Source organism: Psittacula echo (genome assembly GCF_963264785.1).
Source record: "Psittacula echo genome assembly, chromosome: 15".
Taxonomy (NCBI): Eukaryota; Metazoa; Chordata; class Aves; order Psittaciformes; family Psittacidae; genus Psittacula; species Psittacula echo.
This window is the reverse complement of record NC_137751.1, coordinates 6053539-6063676: the sequence shown is the minus strand read 5'-3', so window position 1 is coordinate 6063676 and position 10138 is coordinate 6053539.

Sequence of the window (10138 nt, the reverse complement as noted above, 5' to 3'; positions counted from 1 at the left end):
CAGCCTGTGTGCAGCTAGTCTGCTAATGAGAAAATATATCTACTAAAGCCCCACTTACCATTAAAAATCCTATCCAATATCTTTCTAATACAATTTATCAATTTAAACACGTTGCGCAATGTAATATCCCGCAACATTCCATTAAAATGATAAATAGCCATGGAAAAAACAAGGGATTAAACATCCTGTAATGTAATCCAGCAGTATTTAAACGCAAATAAAACCATAAAACCTGGATGGGGAAGCATACAGGACTTGAGAGCAAAAAGAGTGCAAGTTCAGCCGGTGCTCCCTGGACTGGAGTATTAATAGGGACAGGAAGCAAGGCAATGAGAAATGACAGTCAACTTCAGAGGATATAAAATGTCCATTAGTCTTTGTTATAAGATTACATCAAAGCAGTTCATGTGTTTTAATCTGGGGAAAGAGAAAGCAGCTACTTGGGGTCTGTGCCTGGGGGCTGCCTCTGTGTACTGAACCAGCCAGTTTGCATAATGAACAGGTTTTATTCAATCAGGATTTCAGAGCTGATAGCTCCCACTCAATGGGCTCCAGCACAAATGGGCTTGGAAATTGATGCTATTCTTCAAGCTCCACCTGCTGGCTCCGGAAGAATCATGGAATGGTTTGGGTTGGAAGGGACCTTAAAGCTCACCCAGCTCCAACCCCTGCCACGGGCAGGGACACCTTCCACTGGAGCAGCTTGCTCCAAGCCCCTGTGTCCAACCTGGCCTTGAACACTGGCAGGGATGGGGCAGCCACAGCTTCTCTGGGCACCCTGTGCCAGCGCCTCAGCACCCTCACAGGGAAGAGCTTCTGCCTAAGAGCTCATCTCAATCTCCCCTCTGGCAGGTTAAAGCCATTCCCCTTGGCCTGTCCCTACAGGCCCTTGTCCAAAGCCCTTCTCCAGGTTTCTTGTAGCCCCTTTAGGCACTGGGAGCTGCTTTAAGGTCTTCCCTGAGCCTTCTCCAGGCTGAACAACCCAGCTCTCTCAGCTTGTTTCCATGGGAAGCCTTCAGTTCTTGGAGGGACACCAAGTTAAAACCCCTGTATTCCATTACTGGGATAAAAATCCAAGCCCAAGTTCTGCCCTGTGTTAAACCAAACCAAACCAAACCACAAAACAAGCCAAAGTACCCCAACCAAACAACCAACCAACAAACCCCACAATGCTCAAACACACCCCCCCAAATCCCCATTCCCCACACTCTAAGCCCACGTTTTCCTTAGGCTGCACCAATAATTCAGCTGATTTAAGTCTGCTTCAGCTGCTCTTGAGCAGCAGGAGCGCTCCTGGAGCAAAAGGTGCTCGAGCTGCCAAAACCTGCCTCTTTGAACCCCTCTGCTTACCGAGGGACTCGTCGTGTGCTCCGAGTGCAGGCAAGAGGTCAGAGCAGCCAGGGCACTGCTCCATTGAGCATGTGCCTCCTGCACAATAATGACTTATTTAAATGTGCCTCTGCTGCTCGAGCCATTAGAAGATGCTCCATAAACAAAGGTGATTTTATGCAGACAAGAGCTGAGCCAGTCATTTCTTTGAAGGCAGGCGCGCAGTGACTTGCCTCCCAGGATGAACAGCTCTTATGAGAGAGCTGAAACAAGGTTTACAGCCTAAACCCTATTACTTCCAAGGGTTATTCCCGAGGCTGCGCTGCTGATCACCTTCAGCTTTAGCAGCAGCATGGAGCTCACTCGCCCCACTGATGCAAATTGGGGTTGCTAACGTTATGGGGAGGATGCATGAAACTGCTTGCTGCATCCTAGGGTGATGAGTTCAGGGTTTCAAACATACACCTGATAGTTCAGAGTTAATTACCATGGGTATATTAGTTGCCAGCACCTCTGGATTCTGCCTATTGATCAGGCACTGCGGCTGCTCTCCAGCTCTTAGAGGGACTGTTGCAGTGAATTTAGCTTCCTGCCTGACTCAGGTAGGCTTTGCTTCTGACTGGCACCAAATCCCTTCTTCCTATTTCCTGAAGAAAAATAGCTCCATTTTAATCTAGACCTTCCAAAGCTCCTGCCATGCCTGCGACGTCCTGAATGCAGAATTATGGCTTTCCCTGGGCTTTGCTCATTTGTTTGGAAGCCTGGAACTTGTTGTACCTCACCCCCAGTACTTTTTTGGCTCAATCCAGAACCATTCTCTCATCAATTCGCCTGACAGCAGTCCAGCAAGAAGGGTGTGTTGGAAGATGATGCTAATCCAGAGAGACTCTTCTTCAGTTGCAGCATTCATGGAGTCTAATGAACTACTGGCAGAAAGGGACTTGTGTAGTGCAATTAAAGCTGGCTTCTGTGAGATGCACAATATTGCAACTAAAAGTTAACTGTGCCAAGCAGGGGAGGTGGATTAACTCAAGGAACATAAATTGGTGAGAGAAGCCTCCTCTTTCTCCCCCCTCAAAAGCCTCATGCATTAAGCAAAGCTGAGATAATGAATATGCATTGCAAGGTGTTTGCTGCAAGCCTCCTTATAAAGTGCACAGCCAGGAACTCCTGGAAGGGGGATTTATGGGTGCAGTCACACACAGCTGGCACGCTACGTTCTGTAAGCTTCAATTGGGATGAATGCCCTCCTGTAAGCACTGAGCACCCACCACAGTAAAATAAGATGTATAAAGCAGAATCTAGAGTTTATTTTCAGGAGCATCCCTTGGGGGGATGCTAAATCATCCACCTCAGGTTTGACACATTCAAGGAAGAGGGGACATGGCGCATCTCCTGCTATGAGGTATCAAATTGCCTCCTGTTCATTGAGCGGTTCAAGGACAAGTGTGGCAAGAGGTGGCTGCTTGGGGACCAGACCCGTCATTAACACCAGATGACATCTCATTAGTCATAGGAAATGACACAAACAGGGATCATTAAAACACTGTCATCTTTCACCAGTTTTGTTGCCAAACATCAGAAACGAAGCTTTAAAGTTCCTAAAAGAAATTCACATCCATTGCTTTACCTTTTTGTGCTTGTTTCCAAACATGGGAATTCGAATTCTAACCAAAGTACTGTTTCTTTCTTAAAGAGAAAACAAAAGTTACTCTTTCTCTTAAATCTTGCTTAGCAATGAGCATGCTCTGTCTGCAATGTGACACAAGACTAAAGCATAATGAAAGCAAGTCAAGCAAAGCTTTCTGCAAGGTGAAGACAGCTCCTGGAGCTTGAGCATCAGCGAGAGCTGCAGTGATACAGGCTTCCTACCACAAAGGCTGGCTTAAGGACTGATGCTAAAGGCCATGTCCACTGCTGGGTGGTATATTAATGCCTTTCTTCAAACCCTGTAAGTCTGTATTGCTTCATGGGAGAGGTTGGAAAACTAAGATAGATGGTTTTGTCTTATTAATCTCTTTGCAGAAGCAGTACGCTTGGAGACAGCATGGAAAATAGGTTAAGGCTCACAATAAGCTGAATGAGTTAAATCAGAATCAGGCAAGTATGCTGACAGCCAGCTATTGCAACTCTTTAAGCTTACAGGCCAAGGTATGAGTCCAAAGGAAACTGCAGTATCAAGTCAGATGAAATGAATAAGTTGGTTTTGACTAGTCTATAAGGGAGGGTCAAGTATTGGCTTGCTGGTGGGACCTGCTGCCAACCTGAAATGACTGACTGAAGCAAAGGAGGGCTGACATTACTCCTCCAAATTATGAATTCTGCTTCCCAATCTATCTGAATGGATTAACCTCAAAACATGAGATCCGGAATTTAAAGATTCAGAATTCAGAAGCTATTATGAGTCAAGAGCAGGAATTAGCATTTGAGTTATAAATATGCTCCAACAAACTGACAGGAGTCGGCTTGCTGTTCCTTCCCTTTTTGAAGATGGTGGCATCAGGCTTGCAATATTTAGAGATATAAACCTAGAATTGATTTTCACATCCCAGCTGGATGCTAACAACATGGCTTGTTGGAAGAACACTGCTCCTCGTCTCCTAACTGGTGCAAGTAAGCTGTTACGGCAAGGGAGGGTCTTCATTCTCAGCGTAGGGGATGGGGATTGTCCAAAGGTAAAGGCACTTTGCTGGGATACAGGGCTGTGGCACACCACTGTGACCTCCCCTCCACATCCTCACCTATCCCAAAGACAGGCAGAGGAGAGGCAAGCATGCCCTGAATAAACAGGAGCCACTAATATCAGAGAAAGTCTCCAGGCAGTAAGTAATGAAGGCACTAAATAACTGTACCTGCTACTCGGGTTTTCTGCCAAACATTAGCCAATTTAAAAGGCAGCAAGAGGCCTTTTACACAGAGAGAATTTCTTTGAGCGCTGACTTGAAAGCTGAAGTTTGGCAGGGAAGTGTCTGAGAAGGATGGGGGAGAGGTAAAAGCCAATTTTACCTGGTAATCTGCTACACTCTGTGTGTCCTACCCAGAACACACTTCATGGCATTAAGAATCCACTGCAGCTCTCTTCTGAGCTGGGGTAGCGGAGGAGCTAATGGTTTCTATTACAGGCGTGTAAAGAAGGTGGCTGTGGCATGCACATCTGTCTGCAAAATAGATGTTAGCTTTGGAAACTGCCTAAACACCTCCGTTCCCCAGCAAAAAAGGGATGGCAGCGGAGCTGTGCGGGCTCCTTCTCACCGTGACAGGCAGGTGATTGACAGGGCTCGGGGCTGAAAGCCTGCACGTGCTCCCACTGTAAATAGTAATGCTTAAAAGCAGCAGCCCTAACAGACTATTTCACAAACTCAGTTACTCTAATGAGGATTTCCACACACACACACACACACAAACTACACATTTGCAGTGCAAGGGGGATAAAAAACCACTCAAACAACAAAGCAAAATACACAGCTGGTGAAGTGAAATACGAGGTTAGAGCCCTCTCTGATTCAAGAGAAGGTATTAAAACAGCTATAAAGATGGTGTTGGCATGTCTTGAAATGAGTTTGTTACATTCAGAAGAGGCAGTTACACATGACAAACCATTTTCTGTTTAATTAGAGGGCTCTGTGTGGAACACTTCCAGGCGGAGGAGGGGAGCAGATTGCTACCCAGCATCTCAATTACGGGACAGAGCCTTAACGATTCCACATGCAAACGTTGTTGACTGACCGTAGAGGAAAAGAGGATGAAAAGAGGGGGGAAAAAAGAAGGGGGGATGCTTTGTTTGTATTGTGATGTTAAGGAATAGGAGCTTTCTGCTAACCTTCAGCCAGGTTGGGCTTTCTTGCAACGCATATTATCACTTCAGTTTCATTTCCGCCCAAAGAATGGCTTCAACTTGCTGGCTGAAATAAAGCTTCAATGGAGAAAAACCACTACAGAGATACCTGGGTTGTCCAGCCCTGCTTAAAAGCTTTCGGTTCTTCCAACCAGGTAAAATAATACATTAGGACCTTGGTATTCACACCGGGGCTCTGAAAGTAAGCAAGCACAGAAAGGAAATTCTAGCTAATACAAGTTAAATATAGGTTATGTTAGCTGCATTTTACAAGCACTAAGAATGTTATTGGAGAAAGCTGTCATTTTTAATGACAGCACAAGCTCCAATTACCAGCAGGCTGATACACTTGGGATTTGGAAGGTTTTTTCAAATCACTTGAAACCTTAAAAAAACCCTTCTTCATTATCAGCTTCTGAGTTCGATGTAAATAACTTCACCTGGTGCTAAGAAGTTGAACGTTTCACAGGGCACATGAACAACTTAAAGCCATTTATAAATGCAGCTTCAGCTTCCTGGCAATTTCAACACAGTTTATGGCAACTTAAGTAGCAGTAAAGAACACGAAGCTGGGTTGCAAGTGGGAAGACAAGGAAAGCTAAGGGAGATGTGCGCTACCACGCTGCGGCCAGCCAAAAGGATGGGGATGCAGCACCACTATGCCCAGGAATAAGGCAGGAACACAGACCAGGCTGCAGATAATCTGTGAGCTCAGTGAAGAAGGCTAGATCTTGCTGCTATGCTTAAGGCCCCTTTAGCTTAGAACAAAGCCAAGTGTCACCTTGAGCCTAAACCAGAGCACCCGCTCCCCAAGCAGCTATACCATAATGAGCTATACCATAGGAAATCCTCTGTCTGACAGCACCCTTCCAGGTCTATCAAGATGTCCCTTGGCTTTCCCATGTTTCCATTGCCAAGGTCAGCAAAACCAAAAGCAAGTCAACAGAAGTCTGCAAACTTGCTTACCAATAGCAGAAAGCTGCTTGGGAAAGGTCTGGTTTGCCAGCTGCAAGAAGCACGGCACGGTGCACACGGATGCTCCGGCTCCGATATCTAAAGCAGGAGGTAGCAAAGCTCGAGGCTGGAAATGTTTGTTCCCCACAGATAATATGAAAGCCCTTAAAGTCAGCAAGAACAGCAGCCTCCTAGTTTGTGGCAAGCAGAAAGTGGGATTGAATCATTACTTGGAGGAGAACGTGTTTCAGTGCCTATAAATAAAAACCTGCGAGGCATGTTGCCAAAGCAGCGCGAGTCAATATAGCTTTTCTATATGCGCTGTCAAACTTTACTTTTGGACACAATATTAATTACCTAGTCAATAATTGTGGGTTTCATTAGTGTATTAAATACCTCAATCAATAATATTTATCCTTCTCAGAGACAGTCTTCACCAAAGGAAAAGGGGAAAAGAAAGGGAGGAGTATTGTTGGATCCCGCAGTTCAAAAAGTCAGCGCAGCAAAGCAGCCAGGCCTTAATGGAAAACATAAAACACAAGAAACAGAGGGAAAAGAATCTGATTATTACTCTTATTTTTCAGGCTTTTGTGCAATCAGCCATGAGGGAATTCCAAGAGCTAAACTGATGGCCAAAAAATTAGATTTCTTTCTCCTAATTGCTCAATGGCGATGTCAAGAGTGGACATGACAAACAGTTACGCTTCTCATTTCTACATCAGATAAGGCAGCAAGCCCAGCTCTGCCCAGGCAACTTCCCAAGGATGAACTCACAGAGCAAAGAGCCCATTTCCAGCGCATCCCCACACGGATGTCTGCTGCAGTGCAGCTTTTGAGGTGTCTTTATCATAATTTGTACCATCCCAGGAAAATACATCCCTCAGGGAAGTAACAAACTCATGTAGGACCTTCACTTCACTCAGCCAGGCTGAGCCCAAGGAGACCTTAGAGCAGCTCCAGTGCCTAAAAGGGCTACAGGAAACCTGGAGAGGGGCTTTGGACAAGGGCCTGTAGGGACAGGACAAGGGGAATGGCTTGAACCTGCCAGAGGGGAGACTGAGATGAGCTCTTAGGCAGAAGCTCTTCCCTGTGAGGGTGCTGAGGCGCTGGCACAGGGTGCCCAGAGAAGCTGTGGCTGCCCCATCCCTGGCAGTGTTCAAGGCCAGGTTGGACACAGGGGCTTGGAGCAACAGTTCTGGTGTCCTCAACATAAAAAGGACATGGAACTGTTGGAACAAGTCCAGAGGAGGGCACAAGGACGATCAGGGGCTGGAGCGCCTCCCGTATGAAGATAGGCTGAGAAAGTTGGAGCTGTTCAGCCTGGAGAAGAGAAGGCTGCATGGAGACCTCAGAGCAGCCTTCCAGTATCTGAAGGGGGGCTACAGGGATGCTGGGGATGGATTCTTCATTAAGGACTGTAGTGACAGGACAAGGGGTAACGGGTTCAAACTTAAACAGGGGAAGTTTAGGTTAGATCTAAGGAAGAAATTCTTTACTGAGAGGGTGGTGAGGCACTGGAATGGGTTGCCCAGGGAAGCTGTGAATGCTCCATCCCTGGCGGTGTTCAATGCCAGGCTGGATGAGGCCTTGGGTGTCATGGTTTAGTGTGAGGTGTCCCTGCCCATGGCAGGGGGGTTGGAACTGGATGATCTTGAGGTCCTTTCCAACCCTAACGATTCTATGATTCTATGATAAGGTGTCCCTGCCCGTGGCAGGGGTTGGAACTGGATGAGCTTTAAGGTCCCTTCCAACCCAAACCAGTCTGGGATTCTATGATTCTAAAATCACATCAGGCAACAGAAAAAGAGCTCAGGAGTAATTTTTTTGTTTAAAATCTCCCTTTAAAGGGCAAGAGGTTTGGGGCAAATTAAAAATAAAGATTAAATGAAAACCTTTGCAAGGTCTGGCTTCTTTTAAATGACTTGCAAGAACGGTTATCTACAAGGATGGAAGAAGAAAAGTACTACAGGCAGCCTAGAAACACTCCCAAAGGCACGATTCTGGCATGGCAGTGAGGCTGAATTTAACAACAAATCAATGCACTATAAACAGTAAAAAAACTCAAAACAAACACCACACCACCCCCCAAACACAGCCACCTCAGTATTCAAATCAACTGAAAAATACATATCAGTCCTCATGAAAAATCCATCTGGCAATTCAAACCACCTTAAAGGAAAAACAAACACCCATATGAATGAGATGGAAAAATGTAAACATGAAAACCAGGCTAAAAACCCGAGAGAAGGGCTGTGGGTCTCTTGCCTCCTCACTGATAATATATGAAAGAGTATTTCCACTGCCTGTAATAGGATTATCAATACTTACTGCATTACTCCAATATTAATAATGCTTAATACGCTGCAGACCACTCCCTTCCCTTAACACAGGCTTTGGAAGTAGGCAGCCTGCTCCACTTCATGGTTTTATACACAAGTAACAGGAAATCTCTCTTTCTGTCCCACCTGAGTCACCTAAGCAGCCCTAGAGCAGCCTATGAGGCTGGCCATGGTGAGAAGGAAGCTGTATAGGGTGGCTGCTCTTCTCCAAAGGGACAAGTTTGAGAGCTGGAAAAAGACAAAAGGAGAAGTGATAAAACAGGACACAAACATCTTCCTCCCCTCCTCAAGATGTTCTGTTGTAATCTTGGACAGCAAAAGCAAATATCACCAAGAATTAAGGATCATCTTAAATCAGACTCACCAATTTCCACTCTCACACTCCTTGCACAAAAAGGACAATCCCCTCGTGCTGGAACATGGAAGCCCACACACACGCACTCATCCAAGCTGCCAGGCATAGCACGCACAGCAGAAAGCAACCAGCTACCAAACACAGGGAGCAGTCGCTTCTGATGTGCGAAAGACCACCAATGTAGTTTTGAACAACAGCTCTTAGTAACTGTTGCTCCTCAAAGCTTTATTTTGGGGAAATAAAATCACAAAACCAAAAGAACAAACCACTTGAGGCATCTTAAAACCCTGGTGCTGACTCAAATGCAATCCCCCCTCCAGAAAACAGGGGAAGTTTAGATTGGATATAAGGAAGAAGTTCTTTACTGTGAGGGTGGTGAGGCACTGGAATGGGTTGCCCAGGGAGGTTGTGAATGCTCCATCCTTGGCGGTGTTCAAGGCCAGGCTGGATGAGGCCTTGGGTGACATGGTTTAGTGTGAGGTGTCCCTGCCCATGGCAGGGGGGTTGGAACTGGATGATCTTAAGGTCCTTTCCAACCCTAACTATTCTATGATTCTATTCTATGATTCTAAGATTGTAAAGGGTCACTAACAATTAATCTAAAGTTAATGTACAGTGAAAACATAGTTTAATGCTAACAGTGGGAATTAACACCAAGATACCTGAATGCCACACGTCAACGCACGCTCCAGCTCTTCTCTCGGCCATGCAGAACTTGATGTTCTCCTGTAATGGCCTTTGTACCTGCCTGTTTGAAACCAGCAGCTCCCAGTTTCATCTTCATTTTGTACAGCCAATATAAAGCAGAACATTAGCAGCCACAGGGATCTTCACCTCACAGAGATCTAGTTATGAGGTATTGCAGCATCCTTTCAATTAGCAAAGGCACATTCAGCCCAGATAATGGTTGAAGCCACCCAGCAATAACCTGGACACTAGGAGGGGAAGATTTAGGATGAAGGGAAGGAAGGCATAGATAGAGTTGTTTACCAGTAATTCCAATTAGAATGGGAAGCCCACTCCTCTTTAACTGACACAGTCAAAAGAGCACAGAGCTTTCTGAAAAGCCTCATCTTCCATGGCCCATGTTGGTGGCTGCACTGATCTTAACCAGGGTTTGGATGGTCACTGCCACTTGGCCATGGGGTGGGAGAGTGGAGACACCTCCACAGCTTCCCTGCCCTCTTCCTCAGCTACTTGCCTGCTTCAGAACCTCACTTTCTTCTCATTGACAAACCATTTATTAACCAGTTATCTTCAAAAGTTCTATAGCCTATGACCAGGGGAAGCAAGCAAGATATAGATACACATATATACAGTTTATAT